The sequence below is a fragment of the Tupaia chinensis genome, unplaced genomic scaffold (genome assembly GCF_000334495.1).
Source record: "Tupaia chinensis unplaced genomic scaffold, TupChi_1.0 Scaffold000635_1, whole genome shotgun sequence".
NCBI lineage: Eukaryota > Metazoa > Chordata > Mammalia > Scandentia > Tupaiidae > Tupaia > Tupaia belangeri.
In genome coordinates this window covers 1,486,985-1,514,855 of record NW_006160155.1, presented here as the reverse complement: position 1 = coordinate 1,514,855, position 27,871 = coordinate 1,486,985, and the positions used below count along the sequence as shown (strand labels likewise).

The 27,871-nt window shown below is 39.8% G+C and overlaps 1 long non-coding RNA gene across 1 annotated transcript in view; it reads right to left on the bottom strand.

The window, feature by feature from the left end:
* Positions 1–67: 67 nt before the first annotated feature.
* LOC106733166 (uncharacterized) overlaps positions 68–27,871 on the bottom strand; it is a 338,607-nt gene continuing 310,803 nt past the window's right edge. Inside the window, exon 3 of the long non-coding RNA XR_001371214.2 lies at positions 68–151. This is a non-coding gene — a long non-coding RNA (uncharacterized LOC106733166). The remainder of the gene's footprint in view (positions 152–27,871) is intronic.

The following is a 27,871-nucleotide window of genomic DNA, read 5'->3' as shown; positions in this document are numbered from 1 at the left end:
TTGTGTATGTGTGTGTGAACGAACAGAGAATGGGAGACGACACAGGGCTGGAGGAAAAAGTAAGTACTCACCATGGCCCCAACGGCCATATCAGCCTAGTTGCCTCTCCGGTCCTGCTTTCCCACTCTACTAAAAGTACAGCAGTTGGCATCTGCATGGAAATAAAGGTGCATTTTGGTTTAAACCTGTGTTTATAGTTTTTCTTCATCTGATGGAGAGAAGGAGGTTTGCTTTATCTCATTCTTGAAAATAATCCTATCAAGAACATAAATGAACTCATTACACACACCGTAAAAAAATTATATATCTATATGTGTGTGTGTTGGCAATTCTGTAACTAAAACGTAAAAAACTTCTTGAAGTCAATGCTGCTGCTGGCATAGCTTAAAGGTCTTTGTTTCTGTAAATTCAATTGAGTGTTTCTATTTCTAAATCTGGCAAGAGGTTCTAATTATTGTTAGAAGCCTAATTAGCATTTAGTATTACATTACAACAACTGCAGCAAAATTGTACCCATTCTCCAATAAACAGTATTCACAGTATGCAATCAAGCCGCTGTACCGAGCAATGAGAATTAATAGCACCGCACGACAATGGTAAATCCTCCATCTCCCGCTGTGTGTGTTTAATAATTTTTCACTCCTTCCAGATTGTTCCCATCAAGCACAATTCCCAAGGTCCTAATCAACCACCCTCCCCATCAATACTACACAGAGATCTGAGCACTGAAAATTATCTGCAATTTCAAAAAGTGCTTTGTTGCATTATTAGGCCACTGACCTAAGAGGTAATGGGTAAATAGTTTCTGAAAAATGTCCAAAGCACAACATAAATTAAAGCTTATAGTCTTGCCTGCTGTTCTCACCATAGCTATAACTGCAAACTATTACGGTTTTTACACAATATTCTTAACTATAATTTTACACCATAATACTGGTGCAAAGCGCCAAATGTTCTGCTTTCACGTGCCTTCATTTACTAAACAAGGAGAGTTTGGGGAGGAAGCTGATGTATTCAGTTCTTTAGAATTTCTCATAGCCCCACCCTCCTTCTACCTCTTGTTCCACGCCTATCCCCACCAAAAATAAAGTTTGTGATTCCTATGTTAAGTATTTTACGGTGGGCGGAGGTAAGAGATTTTTTATAAGTAATAGTGTGTGTTGGGCTCTCTGTCTCCCACACAGATCGTAGGTACATGAACTCCATATACGCCATTTCTGAGTCCCAGGTGGACTCGGGGATTACACAATGAGGAACTTTGTAGTGTTTCTGCTGTCTGCTGACTGGAGATGATTGTGACACTTTCACACAAACCTAAGGCTGGAGAAATATTGTGTTTCAGTGATCTAGAAGTGATACTTAGAGCTAACATGAAGGGCAGGTTCTGGCCAAGGAAAACAGAGTCCAAGAGCCTCAAATAACAGAACATAGGAGCAAGATGCTCCCCTGTGGCTCACCAGGAGGCAACACACGACTTCCACTGAGCACAGCAGTCCCCACTGAGAAAGTTCATCAGTATTAACTTAGGAGCTTGAGTTGGATGCTGTGTCCTTGGTACAGATTGTTTGCTTTACACAGGAGCCAAGGTAAAAAGCATTTCTGACAGCTCAACTCAGCCTAACTAAGCATACACGTGAGGGCTCTCCTAGAGCTCAATGCTGGAATTAGCCTGTGGTCCGCCATGGTTACCAAAGAAAATTCTTTTCACTGTAGCTATTATACATCTATATCCCTCAAAAAAAAAAAAATCCAGAACATTAATAGACTAACGCCATCTATTTCTCAGGATTGATGACGTACTGAGTAATATACCAAGTTTTTTTCCCAACATCATAATTCTCTATTGTACTTCTCAGTCATACAATCACTTATTAATCCATTACACAAATGCTGAGTGTCTACTACTGTTTCAGGCACTTGGGATACACTGGTAAACAAAGACGACAAAGACCTTCCCTCTTATGGAGCACAGATTCCAGCATGAGGTAGTCAGGAAATTGACAATCTTCCTAACAAGTAAGCAAATGTCATCTGCTGGAAGGTGACAGGTGTTGGAAAGAGAAAATGCAGAGCAGTATGAGAGGACCCAGAAGCACTACAAAGGGGCAGGTGGCAGTATTAAATCAAGTGGCCAGGGAGGACCTCTATGAGAAAATGACATTTAACAAAAGATTTTAAAAGAAAAAAAGAGAGATGAACAGATGGTGTAATGGTTATGTTGCTGAACTCCCACATGGCCAACCGTGGTTCGAGCTCTGGACCTGGCAGCTTCAAATCACACCGGGAACATGGGCATGCCCAAAATCCAAGAGAAGAATGGAGAGAAGGGATTACAGTGTGGCCATATCCCCCTTGAGGGGGGGTGATTTTTTGCTTTCTGTCTCTCTGGTGAGCATGCATACCCCATAGCAAAAAATCTATTAAAGAAAGAAAGAAAGCATGTCTTAATTTCTTGACTTTCTTCTAATCCCAGGAACCTCCCCTTCCAACTTTCTGACACCAAGGTCCACTGGACTTCTCATCATTCTGGCCTTATCAGTGGGTGGCCTTCCTTGCAGGATAGGAGGTACCACAAGAAGGGAATCCATGTATATCCTATCCACCTCAGTGTCCCCCATAACTAGCACTGTGCCTGACAAAAACCAAGTACTTGGTAAACATTCATTGAACTAATGAACCCATACGTGAATCAATGGTAGCTCATTTATTTTCAGAACTCCAAGTCATTAATTTCCTATATTGGTACAATTAAGACCTGAAGAGCAATGAATTCTTTAAGGACATGAAAGACCTTCTAATTTAAACAGTAAGAATGCTGAGACCTAGAGAAGTAACATTTCTAGGACTTGGATCCAATTCTCCAGAATACTCATCCAGAGACTTCCGCTCCTCCTTGGAGAACATGGTGGGGGCATGTCAGAAATTTTCAGCTCTGCTCCATCCCTCCAGTGGCCCTGGTTGTCCTCATTATCCCCATATATTTGATCTTATTCTTTCTTTCAACAGCCATTGGCTATTTTCTCCTTTGGACTCAGATCTGTTATTTTTCAAATTTTGTTCTTACTGCTCCAAGTCCATATCATCTTGGCAAACCAAACAAAACACATGAAACAAACAGGATGTTAGAAGATGATGGACTACCCCACACCTAGGCAGTCAGATGGCAACAGAAGGAGAATGAGCCATCCATCTTGAGTTTCTCAACTAACATGCAAATCTGGAAAGTATCTCCTATGTGACTCCTGGACAGCAGAAAGAGCTATGTGAGCCTCAAGAAAAGGCAAGAATCTTGAAGCAAAAGAGTTTGGGAAGTCATCTTCTTAAAGAAAAGTCCTCTCTATAATTCCAAGTAGACTAGTATCCATGAAAGCCTATTCCCATGCCTCTCTTAGGCCTCATAATCCATTTTCCACTTTAGAAAGACAAATTCCTTGGCATACAGAGAAAATCCTTATCTTTCCCACCTATCCTAACTCTATTTAAAGATACAGAACTTTAAGATGAATCTGTCTCATGAGAGAAAACTGCTTTATTCCACTCTTCTAACTCCTGAGGAAAGATTTTCCTTTCCTCCCCACTACTGGCATGGCAAAGAGAATCAAACTTGAAGGATATGTGTATGGGACAGGAAAAGCTTACCTAATGCTGACAGATAATGTGACAAATATGACATTGACAAATGTGAATCACACAAACCCCTGCCCAGTTCTCAAAAAGCAAAAAATTATACAATCTATATGGCCTTCCATGGACAGTAAGACATGGTAATCAATTCATAGTAATAGTAATAACAATAATGGGAAATTCCATTTACTCAGAGATTACCACTGTGCTAAGTACTTTCGATTAATGTTCTTTCAGGTCAAGAATTTGGTAGTGGCCTAAGCATGACTGTCATAACATGTGGGGCACAAGCAAATCATCATGACATAGGCACCTATTTATCATAATAACCTCTGAGAGACTCTTACTGTGAAATTTGAGACCATGGCATTATTATGAATATTGGACTAAGTCTAAGGTGATCTTTGTGCCTGGAATGCAGGAAGTATGTCCTTGAGGTGGGAGTCACATTGTCCTTGAGTTGGGAACCTGATCCAGAAACTTGTCAAACTGTACTTCTACCTTCTAAGATACAGTTGGGGTACCCAAAACTATCTTTGGTCCATCCTACAAAAGTAAACCAGGGTGTAAACACTCAGCCTGAGGGATGGCTACCTGTGATAAGGTAAGGATGGACATACACACTGTGGCACACAGACATGTGTGTAAAAGACTCCTCACAGTACAAGAAAGTGCCAGACTTATACAGAGAAGGGGCATGGCCACAGCCTAGGGCAAGCCCTCACTACACTCCAAGAAAGTGAGGAATTCTAAAAAAAATCTGGACTTCCAACTCATTAATGAAAGTATTTATCATGAGAAAAGATTGGAGCATATTTTATTTAGCATTCATTAGTTTAGTTTATAACTTTAAATATTAGATATATGGTATATAGGTTTCTTGTCAAGAATGTGCTCTTAGGGGGCCAGCAGTTAGCATAATGGCTATGTCGCTGGACTCCCACGTAGTCGACCATGGTTTGAGTCCCAGACCAGTGGCTTAAACTCATGCCAGGCGCGTGTGCGTGCGTGCCCAAGATCCTGAGAGGAGAATGGAGGAGAAGGGATTGTGGCGTGGCCATCCCCCTTGGGGGGTGATTTCTCACTTTCTGTCTCTCTGTCTCTCTCTGTCTGGCGAGCGCATGCGCTCTATAGCAAAAAACTCTCCAAGAAAAAAGAATGTGCTCTTAGGGCAAAATCTGATCCTTGTCTCCATGTTCTTCCGCATGGTTTAGTATTCCTCGTCAATTAAGTTTCCTTTCCAAACACAGGTGTGTTTCCCTTTAGGTATACCCAATACTTAAGTATCTAGATTTATACCAAAGACACATTTGAGAGTAGGTGCTCCATTTACTGAAAGAGTCCATTATGCAGCAAACTTCCCTGATGCATTTGATTGAACCAACTGATTTTTTTACTGAATTTAAAAAATTTGCTAGAGGGCATGTGCATTTGCAAGAGAGAGCAAGATTGCTAGAGGGCATGTGCATTTGCAAGAGAGAACAGGAGAGAGAAGGAGAGGGAGGAAGAGAGAAAGTGAAAAGCACCCCTACTTCCCTGGGGGAACAGTGACACCTCAGTCCCTCCTTCCACATTCTCCTCTTGGGATTTGGAAAAAATACCAAACACACATCTCTTGTGTTTTTCAAATCACCAGGTCTGCAAACCACACAGTTGGCCATGTGGGATCCAGCTGCCTTAATCACCATGCCACAAGCTAGCCTGAAAAAAATTTTATTACATGAAAAAAAAAATCATAAATCTACCTTTTTATGTATGAAGTCAAAGTGTTAGGGGGAAAAAAGTGAAATAATTTTCCCTTACTACTATTTCATTTCACAGGTGATACTTAGTCACGGGAGAAAATACACCTAAAAAAAAATGAAGTATCTTCTATAGCACTTGGCAAGATGAGTCCTATAGGATTTAATGTATACTTTAGACTTTTAATTTCATTATGTAAAAATATAGAGATACAGTTAACTTCACTAAAATCATACCATATTATAACTACAATTATTCAGTGCTACCCAGGTCCCAGAGCTTAAGATGTTCAAGGATATGGAGACACAGTTTCTGCCCTATTACAGCATGTGCTATAGTGGAAGAGACCAACACATGAAACAATGACTCTATTATTACAGAAGACGCTTTATCAAAATCCTATAGAAAGGACTATGGGGGACTGTATAGAGAGTCTACAGACAGAAATAACTCTGCCTGAAGAATGACTTCAAGGTTTTACCAATACCAATATTCAAACTCTGGCCTTCGTATTCTCATTCAATGAGCATTTATTGAACACTTAATGAGGACTGAGCACTACTTTAAATGCTGGGTATATCATGATGAACAAGATAAAGCGCTACCCTTACAGAACTTACACAGATGAATACATTTACATGTAACCAGGTAAACAGTGTCATGCCTTGGCCTTGGCTGAGAAATAGGGGGTACTCAATAAAGGTGTGTTGAATGAATAAAGGATCAAACATACGTGATGAGTCCATCTTTTTACACTTCATTTCAAAGGCAGCTGTTGCCCTTGAAATTTCCAAACCCAACGCATGTAAAGTTTCAAAATATAACCTGGTATGTCTGCTCTGTTTCACTTGAAAATATGAATCCAATAGGCTTAATCCAAAATCTCTAGCTCTGAATTGGGTTACCATGTGTTGTATTTGATTTGTATTTTCATCAGTATCAACCCAAGCATCCTTATATAGACACCAGCAATGTACATGATTTATAGCAAGTCAGTCAAGGTAAAGCCTATAGCTTCCCTTCACATTTTGACGTTATCAGATTACTTCAGAAGCTGGCAGCAGCTACCATAAGTAACAAGCTGTCAGTGTAAATAAATCACTCTCTCAAAAATAACTGCTAAAAAGTATAGATTAGTATAAGCAAAGGTGGGATTGGAATTTTTTTAATTTTTCTCTTCCCAAGAAGTCTCCCCTATATTTAATTTTCTATAGAAAGGAGTGAATTCATTATATATTTTTAAAAACTATTCTACACTTAATATTCACATAAGAAACTCAAATCTCAAAAGAAAAGTTTGTGACTCTTGTTATAAATCATAAGACAATCAATTTGCAATCACCTAGAAAAGCCCTGTGTGGGGAAAGACTATAGCAGGTTCCATGAAGAGTACCCCACGCCAGGTCAATTTAATTTCCTTCTATGATGGAGTGACAGGCTGTGGAGATAAGAAAGAAGCTATAAATACAATCTACCCTGATGGCAGCAGGCCTCCCTCCACCTGGTCCCATAAATGCACTCCTCAACAAGCTAGAGAACTGAATTGTAGTGGTCCTCAGAGTTGGTGCAGTCCACCTAGAATAGGATATCCGATGTGACTGCACCAGCTAGAGTGATGAGTGACAAGTCACTTACCATCCTTAAGGGTGAATGGTGTAGCCATGACTACTGCATATCTGTGGGTGAGTTCAGTGATAGAAGGAGTCATATATCTTGTCCTTAGAGCCACTACATAGGACTGGTACACAACAACTACAAAGGCCTAAATGGGATTTTAAAAGTCTGCAAGAGAAATTAAAGAAACAAGACATCATAATATGGAGTAGAGACAGGCAGTGTTCTATACAGCAATTTGAATCCATATCATTATCTCCAAAACAAAGATGCAAGTCACTAAACTCAGGTGATGCCACAGATGTTGTAGATTACAGTGGCTTTCAGGTATAACAGAATATGAAAGGCAAGTTTTAATGGTGTGTTATGAGAAAATGAGGATGGCACTTAAAAGGGGTCAAGTGTGTAAAATGGAGGTGTCATCCTGTCATTGCTTAGTGTGGGTCAACGCACAGCATCCTACCCTTACTCAATCATGATACGCTACATACAAAAATGTTAGAGAGTGTCCACTGAATGAATACTACACAGGCATATAAACCTCCTCCAACCCTGGCATTTTAGTGACTTAGTTTCTTTGCCTGCCCCCTGACCGATAAACTAATCTGAATACTCTTGGTTTCTGCAGCCACATTTGAATTACTGAGGGTGGTCAAGCAAGTTTAGAACCTACTAGCTAATCACAAGAGGTCCCAGTCCCAGGATGTTTCCCCCCAGAAAGTCTTGATAAGAAGGCCAAATACTCTCACTTGCCCAAAGGAAAGATCAGGCACTCCTGAGAGGACAATGAAGCACAGACCTGGGGACCTGGTGACAAATCTGTCTTATTTGGGGAATATATCCTACTCTGCCTAAGCATCAGCAAGTGAAACTTTCTCTGGCTTCTATGAGCACATGGAACTACCTGGCATTCCCTAGTTAACTAATGAAATGTAAATATATTCACTCATTCATTAACTCGTTCAAACATAATTCTGCTATCTGTATGTCGGAGTGTCTGCTAACTGTCCTCCCTTTGCAGCAGCCTCTGGCTGGTGCGGGAGACAACTGCATGAGTAGTCATAATGAATGTACCAGTGTTATAAGGGGAGAAGAGGTGGGACTGATAGCAGGGGAACTAGACCTAACAGGGAGTCAGGAAAGGCTTTCCAGAGGAAGTGATATTTTATCTGAGAACCGAGGTGATGAACAGGAGTCAGAGAGAGAAAGCAGTTAAGTACAGAGGGAGGGTTAAAGTGACAGGACTTAGACACAGTGAGAGGAGCTCAGTATTGGCTGCTGTTCCATGACAGCAGGGTCAAAAATATACACTCTGTCCCATTAGCCACTATCCCCTATGTCCCCCTCTCTACACAGGCCTCATGCTTCCCAGCCCCCACAAATTTGCATATTGTGACACTTGACACTACCTGATCTGACCAAGTTCATGGTTCCTGCCACCTGGCCAGCTCCCCAACCTGCTGTCTCCTCTGAGCTCTTCTACAATTATATCTGCATCCTGATCCACGTGAGAGCTCAGCCTTGGTCATCTGTAAGCTTTCACCATACATTCCACTTTCACATTAGTCTTTTCTGCCTTTCTTGAGGACACCAACCATGTTTTCTACTACTGCATCATCACCCTACACACACACACACACATACTGAATCAAGCATAGATCTAAACACATAAAAAATATTTAGGACAGAATCCTTGTTTTAACAACAAGTTCGTTCTGAAAGGTCATAAAGACAAGCCCTACCTTTTTTTCAATATAACAGAAGTCACGTTGCTGGTGTAGTGATTGTTCCTTGCAGTCTCCTTTCTACAGTAGCTACAGATGTTGTGTGTTTAGGGAGGAAGACTGTGCAGTTTGGTATCATGGAAAAAAGTATAAGCTTTGAAGTCAGACCAAACCATCACTTCTATCCCAGTTTCTCTGGTTGCTGGCTACGTGTCTTCCGGCATGTTACTTAACCTCTCTAAACCTCAGTTTTCTCATCTGTGAAATTGGGATCATTATATCCTCAGAAGGTTATTATGAAAACTAAATGAAATAATGTATAATTCGATACCTGGCTTATAGTAGGCACTCAAAAAAATATGTTCTCTTTTCCTTTCTCCCCCTTATTAAGGGGGAAAAAGATTAAATGGCCTAAATGCAAATTTGACTTAAATGATCCTCCCTTCCCCCCAAAAAAGAAACCAGATAACTCCAGGAAACAAACCCATCTATGAAACAGACTGAAATGTAAGACATAGCTCCTAACAGACAACATTAGCATTTTTAGTAGAGACAGGTATACAACAATAAAATTAAATTAGAAAACCTTTAAACCATCACTACAAATGTCCTTTTTCAACTCTGCAAAATAAAAATAGAAAAGAAATTAACAGAGGGAAACAGAAATACCCAGATTATCATCTTCCTTTGTTATGTAAAGTAAGTCGCTAAAATCATATCTGAATTTTTTTTTGCGTTGTCATGTTAAAGAACATGCTTGCTAGTTAAAATAAACATCCATAAAATATACAGTGTGGATATATAATACACATTTTAAAAGACAGAGAAAATAAAAGCAAGCGATAACCATATGCATGTCTCACTACAAATAAAGCCTGTGACCTTTTAAAATGAAGACAAGAATATCACTCTCGTGAATTTCTAATATGATGCCCTAACATTCATATTCCCCCCCAATAGATATTTTTTTTTTCTCACTAAGGCTACTGAGGTAGCACTGTTCACATTCCCTATTTGTCTTCCGTGGTCAGCTGAGCCCAGCTACCCAAACACACATACACATGCTCAGAGGAGAGATTTGTCATACTGACCTTTCATATCTCCTACGCTTTTTAACTGATTGAGATTCCATCCCACGGAAACATGCACACAGCATCACCGCATAGGAGAAAAATCAGGTAAAAGGTGGCAAAGATAAATACCAGAGAAGCAAGCTAGAACCTGAACCCAGGGAACATTGTTCACAGAATTATTCAAGGGGGAAAAAAAGCTAGTTGAAAGCTAGTGAAGCAGGCAGTACACAATGCAAAATTAACAGGTGACCTTTACTGGTACGTCAAAGGTCAATGCAATTTATAAGGCAGTACTTAGCAGGCGCCATGTGCTGGCCTATGTGTGGACTAGAACCCCGCATAATCAAACACTGAGAAACTAGTAAAGGAAAATTTCCTCTACATCTGAAAGAAACTCAACGAAGTCGCCATGAGGATATCAATGCACAATTGACTCTCCAGCTTGTTGGATGTAGGAGTACTGGTGTTGTCTCAAAATTCCTGGAACGTAGCAAGTAACACACCTCCTAGTTCAAGGCTAGCTTGCCTTTTTAGGCTACAGGAGATCTCATTCTGTGAAACCCCACAGTCCTCCAAAGGAGGGCTTAAGAGGCATATTGGTCATATTTTAAACACTATGGAAACCGCTGTATCATGAGATTTACCTACTGTATTTTCCCTCCACATGAGATGAGCACTTCCCTCCCAGTAGGGGCCATGGTCATGAGAAATGAGTGTTTTTCCCTTTTGCCAGTAAGAAATCTTAAGACCTGGTGTAAAAACCACTCAGGCATAACAAGTTATAGCCCAGCAGGCACACTGATTAGCTAGGTTCTATAACCATAAAGTCAACAATAATCTACCTACATGCCCTTTCTGCAGGTGGCTCACCTATGGATGCTAAGTAAGTCAGCAACAGTTCAGCCCAAATTACATGGGAGAGCATTATGCGTAAATATGAGTGCTCCAGCTTGTCCTTAACTATACCACTGGGACTCCAGACCTGCAAAACAATCTATTACCCCCATTCACCACCAACCCCAACTGTAACTTCTTTTCTTCTCCCTATGAATTTTCCCCACTGTAACAGCATTCATGCTTAATGTCTCTTCCTGTTAGCAGGCCCTTCCTGCTTTCATCTGTACTTTGCATTCACTGACCATCCTTTGTACCCAAAAGGTGGTGACTAAGCCCCCTCCATTGCAAACCAACTTGAGGTTGATTTTTCCACTTGTGTCAACTGATTAGACTGAACTGTTTACACTCTCTTCTCAATCCCCCAGGGATATTAGTCACAATCCCCCAGAGATATTAATCACATGTTAGAAATTCAACTCCTGAGGGTGTAGGATCTTTGGTCACAGGACAGGAGATGCATACGTACATTAACACATATATACACATCCCTTACGCACACACATACATATCCTTCAGCTTTAAATATTAATATATTAATTTAACATCTCTATTCTACAATCCTAGAAATGCCTTCTGATTTTTGCAAAAATAAAAAAGGGCTTTTGCAATCAAGCAAAAGCTCTCCATCCCAGTAAAACAAGAAGGATACAGTTCATGGAAACAATTATTAATATTAAGGCCCTATTTTATTTTTTGAGAGGTTTTTGCTACAGGGTGCGTGCGCTTGCCAGAGAGACAAAGAGACAGAAAGCGAGAAATCACCCCCTGGGGGGATGGCCACGCCGCAATCTCTTCTCCTCCATTCTCCTCTCGGGATCTTAGGCACGCATGCACACATGCCTGGTGTGAGTTTAAGCCACGGGGTCCAGGACTTGAACCATGGTCAACTACATGGGAGTCCAGTGACATAGTCATTATGCCAACTGCTGATCCCTTCAATGTCCTAGTTTTTTAAATGGCTGAAATTTTAGACCAAATTATGCTGGAATAACAAAAAAATATTGCATCTCAGATTGTAATAGGGAGAGCTGAATCCAGATCTATTCTTAACAAAAGCCATTAAGTGCCCTGCAAGCAGCAGATGTGAGGCCTAGTGGCCTACCACAATAAAGAGTTGGTCTCTGACATTGGGAATAACATCACTGTGTGACACAGGGTGGTTTGCACAACCCTACTGAAAACAGCACAGCCTATTTGACAACTCGTAGAATTATAAATTACAAATCAATTATTAGGGCTAGATCAATTGATTTCCAGGCCCATTTGTTTCCCAGGTGTGAGATCTTTTACAGGATCCCTTCAGCTAAAGGATACAAAGAAAAAGAGGAACCCTTTGGGCCATTTCTGTTGTCCTAGCCATTTTGTTTGTTTGTTTTTGAAACCTATTACCCTTGTAGATTGTATTGTGTTTTAATCCAGTAGAGCATACTTCAGGAAAAGAGCAGTGGATCACAGAAGTAAACTGAAAAGTGGCACTGATTTTTAGGAGAAAAGGGATTAGATTCTCCCAGTTCCCAAAATGCAGGTGAAAATGAAAAAAAAAATCCTATTAAATATTTAACATGTTTAGCCAAACAGCTCTGCGTATCTCCACAAGCAGAAACACCTGCATACATAACCAACATTTTCAGGACTCATCTGAAATAATTTATGAATAATTATTTTTTTTAAATTATCATCAAATACATTTTGTTTCTGAATTCTCATGGCACAGAAGTAGCTTTTATGTTTTTTGTTTTTTTTTTTTTAAAAAAAAAGCAAATGTACTCATTCTATATTTGAGATGATATGAGTAATATAATTCATTTTGGCACAACCCTGGGTTTTGTTCTATAGACAGGCATCAACGGGCAGGTGCAACCAAGCAACACACACTCAGGAGAGAAACTCTATCCCAAGTCACAGGAGAGTTTCTCACTTGTCCTTCTATAGCTGCATTCCCTAAGTCCAGCAGAATACCACAGCCAACATCTGCTCCTGAACTCCAACTCACGATCCTTACAATGACAAAGAACAATACCAAAAACTCCTTATCTTAACCCTCTTACAGAGATTCTGGGATGATAGTAGTTTAATTGCCAACTTTGAGATGAGGGAACTGAGATCCAAAGTGAACAACCTTATATAGGTTGGCAAGAAAAACATCTGGGGGCCTCAAATGCCATACTCTCTCCATGGAACCACATAGTTTCTTAAGTCAAAGAAAATATCAGTAATTCTTAGGTTGCGCAGCTTAAGAGATAAATCTCTCCTACCATCCGCCAGATAAATTTTAAAACTAAGAGAGTAAATGGCAATGCAAATACTACTATTAGATATTTATTATGTTGCAAAGCTTGAAAACAGTCAGGAAAATGGAAAAGTTACTTTTTCCCCCACACAAATTTGTTAATGGGTAGCATAATGGGGAGCCCTGTTTGCTGGCACTCTGTGAAACGTCTACAAATTGCCTCTGCAGAGCATTATAGGTTGTCAGACTAATGTAGTTGAAGATAATTTGGCCTTTCAGTGAATTGAACCTCACAGCACGATTATACTCCACAACCAAGTAGAGTGTCACAATTATTCTTTCATGCTGAATTACCATATAATGTCATGAGTCTACCTGTCATAAGTCCTGTAGTCTCGTCTGAATTTTTCCCCCTAAATCTATGGTTCATGGCAAAAAAAAATAATAATAATTTTTTTGCTTCTAATGGAAATCTGATTGTTTTTATCAACAATAAATTCATAGCAAATCAAAGGATATGCTTGGACAAACAATCCGATACTCAAGGTTAAAAAACACACAAATAATAAATTGCTGGTGTGTCATGTTCAATTTTTACTACGGCATTACACTGCAATAACCATAACAGGATCTAAATTGTTGTCAGAACATTAAACAAACCCCCATACTTCACAAAGGCATCCTGTCTGAGTAATTCACACAACGGAAACAACTATCAAATTTTCCACTGTCCCACCGCTACACCATACATCAGTGCAATTTTATGTATTTGGACAATTCGTTGAATAAATTACTTCCATCCTGCCTGCTCTTGCCACTTCTGTTAAGAGTCATATCAGTTTTAATTGTCTTTCTGTCTATACCGAGCCACTGTTTTTCTGGCCTGTTCCTGTGCTATTTCCTGAGCACTAAAATAAACTCCAAATACCTATCAGAACTGGGACATACAACGGCACAAGGAGCATTCTGTTGGAAGCCAATATGACAATTGCTGAACCTGTTTTGGGCAGTGTGACAATTAATGGTGTTTGTGTGAGAACATGGTGTCTTTTCAACATCACAACTAACTAAAAGCAAAAGGAACCCAGTACCCCACATTCTGCTCTGTTGCCATTTGCTTGTTTACTTCCCTGGTTCATTATAGCATCCAGCCTGGCATGGGAAATGGGCTGAGCCTCACTCAGTAAAATGCCCCCGGTTCTATTCATGGTCAGAATCCAGTTTACCAGCAGGTTCTTGACAAAACCCCATAAGCTGTTTCCCTTCCGCTTGTTGCTCCCAAGCAAATGGCAAGCCCAGTTTTACAGGTTGAACGTCTAACCTTCATTAATGCGCAGGGGTGCATGCCAAAAGTTTAGTTGTAGAACAAGTAACACCATAATGGGCACAAATAAAGTGTCTATACAAGGTGCAGTTAATGACTTCCCATCGTGTTTCTCAACACCTTCGATAGCAGATTAAATTGACACTGACCAAAGGGAATCAGATCAATTGTTTGCAACAGTGTCCTAAACAAGGTAGTCTTAGGTTTGCCTACAGCTCAGCACACGCATTTGTATAACCAAAGTTGACCTCCCAAAAGGAAATATGAGTAGAGGCTCCTGAATATCCAAACCAACTTGGCTGCTGTTATAAAACGATTCTATCACCTGTGTCACCATATCCAAATACATAATCACATACTGAAAACTCATCAGACTATCTGAAGCCTGATGCTGCCAAAGAAACCATTTTCTGCTTAGCTACTTTGGCTACTTCCAGCAGGATACTGCCTCACTGAACAGGCTCCAAAATACACCTAACATACACTGAGCAGTGCCCTACAATCCAGGTTGAGTTGGAGGTTACAGTTGGCGTTGGTTTTGCCTCTCAGGATAAGATAGCAGAAGGAATCCCCACTCAGAGAGGTTAGCTCTAGACTGGTGCCCCACGTTAGCTTGGTAGCCTTGCTGGGTAGTAAAAAGTAACTCTTTATTTATAACCCCAAAAGCAATAATAAACACAGAACTATGATTTACTCTGAACCTTCCTATTATTAAAACACTTTGTCTTACAGTTTTATTGATTTACAATCTGTCCTACTTACTTTTTTAGCATCTGAAAACAATCAAGGCACAAAGCTGCAAAATGTTTGGACATTAATTGTTAGGAGACAGCATTTTATTCCAGGCGAGGGGTTTGAGGCCTCGACAGCGATGCATTCTGGTACCAGAATGATTTATGGTCTTGTAGCAATAACGATGCACCAGGGCCATTAACATATTGGCAGGCCCTAGGATGGATTAGTGGCATTGATTATTTCATGGGCCACTGATACCCATTTGTTACGAGGAGCTCAAAGATGGCCTCTCTCTGACTAAAATCTTTTTACGAGCAGACAGCATTTTAAGTATTAGGAATCTGGGATTTGGGCCATTTTTTATCATCTTGCTGTCGCCTCACCTTAGTATGCAACCAAAAAAAAAAAATAGTAAGTGTCAAAAATTAAAGTTCATTCTTCACCACTAGCCTTAATTTCTCAACTCGTCATAACCATGTCTTCTTTAAAAATTAATGATTGCCAGCATTTAGCCACTGGTTGTTGCTATGAAGATCTATGCAAAAAGCAGGATCCCTATAGAGTGTGTGATATATGGAATACTCTTTATTACTACAATAAAACTTACTGACATTTCAATACTTCTGCAAATAGCATTATAGTATCAATCTTCTGAATTAGGTTGAAAATTAAGTTGTAAATTAAAAGAAAGTGTACTTTGGAATACAACATGATATGTCACCTAGCTAAGGACCTTTGTGCATAACTGAGCTGAGCTGGGGAACAGAGAGATGAGGCCAGGGCCTCACCAGAGCTGCCCATGCTCTGAAGATCTGGGTTCCACCAGGAGAATTCATTCAAAAACCCTGATAATCCATCACTAGAGACTTTTCCGTTGTAAAAGTCAAGGGATTTGACAAGAGATAGCCTTTTCTAAATATAATGAAACCCCAAATCTTAATATATGTTCTCCTTTGCCACATTCTAACCATAAATTTCAAAATGAGCACATTTGGAATAATAAGTGCCTTATAAAATACACAGAAATTACACATACGTTATGCTTATAATGTATACATACATATATAACACTATTTCTCTGTGTCATCAAATACAAAATTACTGTCTCCAGATACCCTCAAGCCTGGTCTTCAAAGATGCTCAGAGCAGAGAGTTATCCAGGGCACTAGATGACAATTCTTAAAGCCTGGACAGCTTTGAAAGTATTAGGTTCGAAGGCTAATGTCACATACTGTAAATTACAAACAGTTTCAGATCAGAGCCAACACAGAATGGTTATGCAAAAGACAACTGACTTTCAAATATGTATTTATTGAAAAGTCCAGTGTCTTAAATCACTTCAGCCTACCTTCCACAGCATTCTCTGTACTCATAAGGCTGCATAGCTAAAACAGTGTAGTGATTTCAAACATCTTGATGAAACTCCAACTAACCCTTACCCAAACTGACTTATCCCACCCAGGTCCTGGGTTCTTATGTTGTTTTAAGCTTTTTTGTTTTTGTTTTTATTTTTGCTTGTTTCTTTACTTTAGACTAGAATCTCTTTGAAGCAGAGATTTCTCTAATATCCCACTACTCCCACTTCCTGCATCTTCAGAGATCCACACAGTGGGCAAAGGAGTGAAAAGAGGACCAATTCTGGTCACTTGATAGAAGTACATTGTGATTAAGAGGATTCTGAGGTAGAGTTCTAAATCAACAGAAAAAAGATACTATAGTCAATCAACCACTTGGGCTGTAAGTAAAGGAGTGAAAGAGTGATCCAAGAGCTTATATTCAAAACTGAGTTCAGAAGTCAACGTACTTTCATTTACTCAATCCAAGGGCACTCAGTTAAGCTTTATCAAGAGTAACACTTCGGGACCAGCAGTTAGCATAATGGCTATGTCGCTGGACTCCCAAGTAGTCGACCACTGTTTGCGTCCCAGTCCCAGTGGCTTAAAACTCACGCTGGGCGCATGTGCGTGCTTGCCCAAGATCTAGAAAGGAGAATGGAGGAGAAAGGATTGTGGCATGGCCATTTCCCCTGGGGGGTGATTTCTCACTTTCTGTCTCTCTGTCTCTGTCTGTCTGGTGAGTGCACGCGCCCTATAGCGAAAACCTCTCCAAAATTAAAAAGAGTAACGCTTTAAGAGTATTGCCACTCATACCATGGGCATTAAAAAAAAAAAAATTCTCCGAAAGTTTTTTACACAGATCATGAATCAAAAAGGTTTTAGAACTGAATGGAATTATGAAATAGCCTATCCCAAACCCTTTCTTTCATAGATGGAAAATCAAGACGTGGTTGTTTTGTTTTGTTTTGTTTGAGAGGTTTTTGCTATAGGGCGTGTGCGCTTGCCAGAAAGACAGAGAGACAGACAGGGAGACAGAAAGCAAGAAATCACCCCCCAGTGGGGATGGCCATGCCGCAATCCCTTCTCCTCCATTCTCCTCTCAGGATCTTGGGCACACACGCACACGTGCTCGGCGTGAGTTTTAAGCCACTGGGTCTGGGACTGAAACCACGGTCGACTATGTGGGAGTTCAGCAACATAGTCATTATGCTGCTGGTCCCAAGATGTGTTTTTAAATGACTCACATAGTATGGAAAAACAAAATCCTAGCTCTCTCCACAACACAGAATGCCTGCTTTTTGTACCCTCTTATACATTACTTATCTTTCCTTCTTTCCTATGTGTATAATTTTCTTATTTTACTAAGGTTTGATGTACTGTTACAGACTTCACAAACTTTGGATTTTATGATAAGACATAGATTCAACAATCCCTATTACTGCAAATTTAGGAAATAATCTTGGAGTATGATGTATGGTAATTGAGGGTTAAGTAGAAAACAACACAAGAAATTTTCCATTTTCCTTGCTAAATTCTGAATTTTGTTTTAAAAAGGGAAGAAAGATTCTTGAAAATGTGCACTTAAGGTGCACAGAGACGCTTTGAGCTTCAGCCTCTAATTGGAAAAAAGATTCTTGAAAATGTGCACTTAATCTGCACAGAGATGCTTTGAGCTTCAGCCTCTAAATCAGGAGGTCTTTGTATAATCCAACAATAAAGCAAGCAAGAAAAGACAGCCCTGTAGTACAGCAGTTAAGTGCTATATAAAGAAGAGGAATCCCACATGTCTGACCAGGGCTCAAATTCCAACCCTTATTGCAACATGCTGGGTACACACACAGGGACTCAGGATCCTGATCAGATGGAGAATTATAGTAAAAAAATTACAGCATGAACAGGCCCCATGAAGGGGGGAGTGCTTTCCCTCCTTTCCTCCCTTTTGCTTTCTTTCTCTTGCATGTGTCCCAGGTATTACCAAAAACAAAAAGTTGCAAGGAAAATAATCCCCCTCAACCCTTTAAAAAAACTCTTACACACACAGGGACTCAGGATCCTGATCAGATGGAGAATTATAGTAAAAAAATTACAGCATGAACAGGCCCCATGAAGGGGGGAGTGCTTTCCCTCCTTTCCTCCCTTTTGCTTTCTTTCTCTTGCATGTGTCCCAGGTATTACCAAAAACAAAAAGTTGCAAGGAAAATAATCCCCCTCAACCCTTTAAAAAAACTCTTACCATATAGCAAGGAAAATAATCCCCCTCAACCCTTTAAATGATCTCTTACCATATATATATATTTTTTTTTTGAGAGAGAGAGAGATTTTTTCTATAGAGTATGTGTGTGCTTGCTGGAGAGAAAGACAGAAATAAAGTGAGAAATCACCCCCTAGGGGTGGGGGATGGCTACTCTGCAATCCCTTACCCTCTGTTCTCTCAAGATTTTGGGCATGTGCACACGCATACGCACATGCGCACACACGCACACACACACACACACACACACACACACACACACACCAGCATGAGTTTCAAGCCTCTGGGTCTGGGACTCAAACCACAGACAGTCATGCTGGAATCTGGTGCCTTAACAACTATGCCACCTGTTGGCCCTTGGTTTCAATTAGCTGAGAAAACAGACCATTTCCTGTGGAAATGGAAGTTCTCAAAGACATTTTAACCCTCTCTATGATGGCACCTGTGGACTATCCACTCAAACTGAGCAGGCCACGGCCTTTGCAGGGTTAACTAGAAGATGAAACAGACAGAAGTCCCAAAATATGGGACATGGCTGTACTTTCTTCTTCAACATTCAGAAACAGGTTTTCAGAAAGGTTTCTTCTCCTTGCACCCAGGAAGAAGAAAACATGACCACCTCTAAGAGAAAGAGCCTCTTGTCCATTTAATAGAACTTAAATTCTCCCCCTGGAGAAATATGCCACAACCTGGAAACTCAGGGCAAGTGAGAGACCTTCTCCTACAGGTCTTACTTAATTTAAATTTACTGAACTTTACGCCTTTTTCTTTTTTATTCACTCATGGTTAAGATGGCTGACAGCTGGTTACCTGCTCACCTAGAACCCTCCTAGTATACCTGAGGAACACCCTTCATGCTTCTCTTTTTAAGGCAATTAATGCCAACCCCAAAAGCTCTTCAGATGCATCATTTCACAAATTATTATTATCTCCACAGTTCCCGTTGGAATTTTGCCAAATCTCCTACATCCTTCTTAAACTCAGTAGTCCATATGGCATTAGGGGCTGGGTGTTAATTGAAGAACAACTTAACTGTTTGGACATGTTATGCCTCTATTACCCAATTGTCAATCTTGTAGTGTTCACTGTATGACTACATCTTTGGGGAAATGAATGTCAAATGAAAACTTACCCTAATCTATTTCTTTTATTCTCTTAGGGCTCTTTCTGATGATTTGTTAACCTGCTCCATTTCATTCTACAAGATCAAGTCAGTCATATAACCAAAATGAACAACCAACACCCAAAACAGGAGTAAATGACTATTTGACTGAGATATTTATCCTCTTTATCTGCAACAAAGACTCAGAAACTAGACTTTTAATACAGTTATAGTATCAAATAGTACAGGATGATGAAACTGACTCTCAATAACTCATTGTTCTCATGTTTTGAAATTTCACTTTTAATAACTTTTTAATATATTATTTACTAAACACTATTCTATTTTTGCAGTAAAATCTCATTAATTCACCTGGAAAATGTAAAAAATTTGAGAAGGCTGAAGTTGAATATTGCCTCATTTCTGATGCAAACCCAAACCAGACTCATGATGGGTACTTAATAAATTTCATGTTGACTAAATACACAAGTAATGGTGCATTACAAGAGTGTTCTTATTTCTCTACCCTCTCTGCACACAGACTCTCTGCCATGAGATCGTGTAGTTTCTACTGCTGAAGTGTCTACCCCTGACCAACTGACGACAGTCTAGGTCATAAGATTTCATGTGGCCCATGGAATGTGGACTGAAGTGATAAAGAACCAGTTCTGAGTCTAGGCCTGCAGGCATCACATGTGAGCCTCTGACATCCTAAATGAGAAAAACTTGCCTGGAAAGTCCATGTGTTTCAGACAGAAGAGGGGCCCATGGCAAAGAACAGCCTAACCAACACATAGACTTGCCATATCCAACAGTCTCCCCAGCCAATCCTCGAACCTAGGAACGTGATAATAAACACTTATCATCAAGCACCACTAGGTGTTGTTTTGTCCACCAGCACTGTTGTGGCAACAACTGATACTTTTGCATAATAAACTATGAAAAAAAGATCAAAGGGTCATGTATTACCCTTTAAGAAAAATTGGTGTCCACTTACACAGGAAAAAAATGAAAAAAAAAAGTGCCATTGTAAGTTCACTTAACTCATCTTCTAAGAATCTCTCCTTCTCACTAGCTGGAGACTATATTCAGCATTAAGATATTTTTTAAATCTAAAAAATAACTATAATTAATTTTATATTCAATAAGTAGGATGAACCTTGACTCCAAATGGGTAAGCTACTAAAGTTTTACTTGGTGGTCAGAGAACACATGCTGAGGAGCTAAATAATGACGGGGGACATTTCCAGAATCCTGAGTAGAGCACTTGTTAGCAGGTATCCATTTCCATGAACACTCTACCCTCTGCTGGTTCCTAAGATGAACGTGTGTTCTCTGTCATGAAGAGCAGGCCAAACAACTCTGGATTCTGCAGTAACATTAAAGAGACAGCTGAAGTTATCTAGTCAGGTAGCCAGATGAGGCACCTCCAGGACTCACCAGCTGCTTGCCTTCTGACCCCCAGAGTCACATGAAGAGGACACTGAAACAGAGCATCCTAGAAAGAGACTGACTGCAGCAGGGAGTTCAATTCCAATAGCACCTCTATGTGCCACCAAGATGGCTTGTGCAGCGTGGCAGTAAGAGCCATGCCATTAAAGGCAAGTTTCCGTTTTATGTGCTCAAGCCTTCTGCAGCAGGATCCCACTATTCCCCAGGAAGCTTGATTTACCATCCCATTGCACTGTTTTTATAGGGTTTGGCTCTGCAAATGGAGGTGATGGAGACCTCAACCACGAGTCAGTGAGTCTTCAGGTGTGACTCCAGATTTACAATCCTTACTGAAGTCATTCTGTCACACAGTGTCTTCTCCACATGCCCCTAGAGGGAATGCCCTATGACTTCAGCTGAGCTCCACTTCTGCCTCTACCCCCAACCCTCCATAAAAAGATTTTTCTCACTCTAAGCCAAATTCCTTCATCTCAGATCCCATGATCCAGGTAGCCCGGCAAGAATGCGACCACTACCAGTGGGGACCCAGCAGTCACATGCAGTAACATTCATCTGCAGGGTGGCTGATGAGGTATTATGGGACAGAGGGAGGGGATAGAGAGAGAGAGAAAAGAAAAAGAGACTCTGAGTCATGTTGGTGAGATTTTTTCACAGCTAATCACACACAAGACTGATTCACTGCTCACTTTGCTCTGCTCACTCATTTTTCATATCATACTTTTCACTGCCCCATCAGCCTGTTCCACCAAGGTCAAATGAAGGGAATGATAGTATGCACATCACACTGAGATTTATTATAAACGGAGTCACTCACCTTTTATGTAGAGTAAATGGGCTCCTGAAATTACCACTTATGAAGATGGACTTGAGCAAAAGAGTCAAGTGAGGACAAGGGAGGGGAGCAGGGGGCTCAGTTAAAATAGCACCATGGGATACTTATGGCACCCTTTCTGTGCACAGAACAGGCACTGAGGCCATGCACTAGTCTGAACCTAGTATATGAAACATTTTTAATCAGTGTCATAGCTGTAGTTCCACCTTTGTGCTATTTGATATAAAGAGAGTCTTGCAGACAAATAACATTTGTGCGGACCTTAATCCAAGTGCAATGGACAAACAGCACTATTCCAATTTTTTTATACCCTGTAGAATGCTTTAGGTTGCAAGGAAAGGAATATTCCACTAAAAGTGGCTTGAACCATAACAACACAAACAGTCCCAAGGTAAAAAGTTTCCAGAATTAAGTCACCATCTCATGATATCACCAAAGCCCCACCTTTTCACTTTGCCACCCTCTTCTCAGAGGGTAGAGAACTGAGGAGATGCCAGTGATTAACATTTCTAAGTTTCAGTATTGTCATCTCTGGGAGGAACAGAATTAAACTAGATCAACGGTCTTGCAATAAAACTTTTTTTTTTTTTAAGATACAGATTTTTGCTATTGGACGCATGCGCTCACTGGAGAGCAACAGAGAAAGAGAAACAGAAAGTGAGAAATTACCCTCCCAGGGGGGATGGCCATGCTGCAATCCCTTCTCCATTTTCCTCTTGGGATTTTGGGCATGCATGCACATGTACCCGATGCTAGCGTTAAGCTGCTAGATCTGCAACTCAAACTGTGGTCGACTAAGTGGGAGTTCGGCAACTCTCATTATGCCATCTATTGGTCCCACAGCAGTACTCTTAAAAAAGAAAAAAAAAAAAAAAAAAGCTGATGTGCCATCCTAAAAGTGGCACTGCTCTGGCTGTAGTGGTTGCAGTGGATACTGCTGAGATCTTTACCCTTTAAGCCTCCCGCTTGTCCCCAATGATGGTTCCCAAGGCCTCTTCATCTTTAGATGGCTTAATATTCTGGGACGTCTCTTCTAGCATTGGTAGATTGGACTATTAATTATAAAGTAGATGATCATGGTAGCATTAAACAATATTAGAAGACTGCTATGACCTAATGAAAAACTTATGCTCTGTGGCTGTAGAAAGAAGCTGTTCATATGAGACAAACATTGATCTTCTAAAGTCATGACAAATCAAGTGTTTCTAAGTTAGGGATATTATTTAAACTCTAATATGTGGATAGATGGCTAAAAAGAAGGAAGGAAGAAAAGCAGGGAGGAAGAAATTATTTAATTCTCATTCATTTAAAAAATGGTAACTAAATTTTGTCAACTACCAATTAAATCAAACTTTATCACAGTTTTATTTAAAACATTGTGCAAAAACATTTCAGTAGCCTAGATGTCCAACAATATGAGACTTGTAAAGAAAAGCTGGCCAAAAACCCAATGCCTCCATTAAACATGTTTCAGGAGACTTAACAATAACATGAGAATATGCTCAAAATATGTACTGACACGTGCAAAAGCATACAGCAAAGTAAGATGAAAGAATGATCCTAGTTTTCTAAAATGTAATATGTAAATACTTTTTAAATTTTTTAAAAAGAACAGAAAATCCACACAATAAAATGTTAGCAGTGGTAACTTCTGGGTGGTAGAATTACAGACTTTCTTTTTCTTCAAAATTTTCCAATAGTTCCAAATTTTCTAGAGTGAAAACAAAAATGCATATATACATGTGTATGTGCGTATATATGTATGTGTGTGTGTGTGTGTGTATATATATATATATATGTAATACTATGTATAATACAAGAAAAGTATAAAAATAAGTTGAGATATATAAAAAAAAACTAAAGTAAATCTTCTGTTTATTACCACTCAACTTAAAGGCTCAAAAGTCCAACAGATTTAGAGGGATGCAATAGTAATATCAAAAAGGACACAGAAGGAAATGATATAAGTTGTGGACCACCTACTGGAGTCCTCTTGAGTGATTTTTACAAAACAAATGTAAATCATTCAGCCTGTACCTCAGACACTCCTGTATCAGAATGCCTGAGGAGATAGGGCTCAGGCACTTGTAAACTTCCTTCTGGGAATCACAGATGGAGTAATTCTTATGAGATATGCTGGTAAATAGAATGTGATGGTCATGAATGCTACAAAACTCCTAATACAAGTAAAAAGAAACCAGTTCCCCTTGATTTGTCTCTACGACTCAGGTTTCTAAGTGTAGAAAGAGTTAACATCCTTTTCCTAAAAGTTCCTAGAGAACCGTGGGATAACCCAGGTTCTCATGTTGCAGAAAAGACAGGATTCTGTGTGACCTGTCACACTGCACTGTGTGTCTGGGCCATGTGTGAGCCAGCATTAGTAAACTTAATTTTATCACCTGTCAAATTTTTCAACCTTTGAAAAATTACTCAACATCAGGATTAATACACAGCCTATCATCTAAGCGGTTAGCCAGTTCTGAACTTACATTATCCAAAAATGATGCTACACAGGAGGGCAGTTTGGCTTCCAGGCTTCCACAGTCCTTAGTCTTACATAAGGAACGTGAGAGGAGTGAGTACAGGGATGAATCCACTTTTGAAAGTTGTTGGAGTGTCAATCTATGCCATACCCAAAAATATGTCTCATGGATCTCCATGTAATTATTTAGTAATTTTTCTTTTTTCATTCTCATTCATCATTTCTAGCAAGTCCACAGAACTTCTCCCAACACCTTGCTTTTGATTATGAAGGCAGTACTACTGCAATCTGCAGGCCCTCAAAGGCAACATTTCCTAGATCTCTGTTGCTACCTCAACATTCAGTTTTTTGCAGAAGGAGAGATCAAATACACTTTTTTAAGGCTTTTGCTATAGAGTATGTGCACTTGCTAAAGGGTGACAGAGAATGGGCAAGAGGGAAAGTAAGAAATCACCCCCTGGGGGATAGCCATGCCACAGTCCCTTCTCCTCCAGTCTCCTTCTGAGATTTTGGGCATGCACACACAGGTGCCCAACATGATTTTCTGGCTGCTGGGTCTAGAACTCAAACCACAGTCAGCCATGTGGGAGTCCAGCACATTAACCACCACACCACTGCTGGCCCCTCAAATGCATTCTTGAGGTATGTCACAAGAAAAATGTCTGCTTCAAAACCAAATATGAAGACATGTAAACCAGCATCCTTCAAGGAAAAAAAAATACAAAGTAAAAACATTTCACAAGCTTCCTTTTCAGGTCATTTCTTAGGGAATGGAGAGAAGGGGAGGGGGAGAGGGAGAGAGATGGAGAGGGATGGAATGAATTTGTTTTGGGATAAAAAGTAGATAAACAAAGTATCACCTTCAAATTTAAAATTCAAAATTTGCTTCAATGTATTCCAAATGTGAAAGACTTCCCAAATTCCATTCCATAAGGTTTTTTGAACGTACTGAAAATTCAGTAGCTCTATTTGAAACTACCACACTGAGGGCTGGAGGGTATCATTAGGGATAAGTTCCCTTTTTACTTTCCAAACAATTCTTTTGTTTTGGTTTTACATATCTCTTTTGAAATTTTAGTGACACCAATTATCATCTAAGACCCCTAAATCTACTGGTCTCAGAAAATCACTCTCTGTATTTATACAGGAAAATAAAATTCTTAATATAAAATATGTATTTGAGTATGGTAGTCAATTATAGTAATTTTATTTGCCTTTTATTGCTTTGTATAATCACCAATTGTATTATAATTAAAATGAAAAAAAAACCTCAAATAGCTTTCTGATCACAGACTGTTACTTTCTAAAATAACAACTCTGCAAATAGGAAACCTGTTATAAAATATGCAATACTATACATTTTTCTTGAGGCAAATAAAAAAAATTCACCACGTTTTCTCTCTCTCAATTAATTCTTTCTTTGCCTGATACAACATATTTGGGGGTTGGGTTATAACATATTTCTTACCTTAAAGTAATGTTAGAAACATTAAATATTGAGTCATTTGGTAATACTCACTGCCTGGATAAAAGTAGAAAGCTACTAACTTTCTCCTGCATGAAGAAAGTGTGTATTACCAGCGCTATCACACGCCTAAAGCAACAATAGATCTCTTTCTAGAAACATCATTTTCGAAAGGAGCAGGTAAATATTATTATTTACTATACTAAGGCAACAATAACTGATTAAAGTAAATTTAGTGGAAACATTAAAATAATGGCAGGGAAGAACATTTATTCTGCAGAAACACTGTGTGAACTTATTGGAAATAATCAGTCGCTCAGTTTGAATTAAATGAGTGTGAGTAAATGTAGTTGGGGGGCTGGGGGGAGGTAGAAAGGGAGAGCCTGGCTCACATGGGCTAAAATCTGCAAGCTTTCCACTGCCTGGGCTGGTAGGAAAATCTGCAAAGATGCAAACAATCCTTGTGTGTTCAGTTAGCAGTAAGTAAATTGCTGTGGGAGCTAAGGGCAGGCATACTTTAGCAGGCAATTCCTCTCTGTCTTTCATTCTGTTTGTCTGTGTTAAATTCCCCCTCTGCCCTCATCCATTCTCACATCCAGTTCTCTGCTTTGTCCATCCATCAATCCCCTCACTTTGTCAGTGCTGACTTCATCCTGGCTCTCACAATCACATTGCAGCCATCCTGTGGCCACAGGGGAGCCTCCCTCCAACCCCCTCCCCACCTGCCTCCAACACCGCCACCTCCCTGCTTCCAGATCTGTGATCTGCTGACGGAGGGCCCAGCCGGCCGCTTGTCGTTTTCTATTGCACAGGCCAGCAAAAACACTAATACTCAACCTGATTCCTATCGTCCCACTTTTCACCTTTCCTATCGAGGAGAATGGGAGAGAGAGAGACACAAGGACAGAGAAACAAGGGGGAGAGAGAGATGGGGGAGGGATAATGGAGAGAGATGTTTGCTGAATTTTCTAAAACAATTTGCACACTAGTCAGGTGGAGGCTCAATCCTGCTTCCCATACCACACATCAATAGAAATCACAGGGAGAAAATGTAGCACTAATTAAGGGTTGATAAGCTGTAGTCAAGTGCAGTTTAGGGGAAAAACAGCAGACTACCCGGGCCTGTGTAAGCTCAACTCTATACAGCACTCTCACCGCCAGTCTAGGATGGAAATTTTTCACTGATTTTATTCATATATATATGTGTATATATATATATATACACATATATATATATATATAAGTTTTACCTTCAAAATCAAACAGATAGGCTGGAAGAAAAATATTAGATGATCATTTTTATTCAAAAGATCATTTGCAAAACATTTCACAGGGTGGGGGAAAAAGCTTACTAAAGAGAAAAAAATAGTTACCTAGCAACAAACCTATTTTAAAACATTTTTCAGTGTATTGCCTGAGTGTGTTCTCTTAATTCAAAAGTGTATAATTCCAAGCACCCACCAGATAAAATATCTCTTCCCTGAATTTTTAACTCTTTTATTTTATCCTAACTGGAACAAACTTCACAATAAACTATAATCAACATAAAAACTTTTTAATGTCAAATATATGTGTGTGTGTACATATATATGCATTTACATATATACACCTATATATTTCGTTAAATTTCACTCTTGGTGTAATGAAAAAATAATTTTAAATAAGAGCAATAATACTAGTTAGTAGAACTATTTATACAACTGTACTTAAAATGACTTTGGGGAAGCAGCAGTTAGCGTAATGGCTATGTCGCTGGACTCCCACGTAGTCAACCGCGGTTCACGTCCGGGACCCGGTGACTTAGAACTCACTCCAGGCGCATGTGCGTGCATGCCCAAGATCCCGAGAGGAAAGTGGAGGAGAAGGGATTGTGGCATGACCATCCCCCCTGGGGGGTGATTTCTCGCTTTCTGTCTCTATGTCTCTCTCTGTCTGTCTGGCGAGCACACGCGCCCTACAGTGAAAACCTCTCCAAAAAAAAAAAAT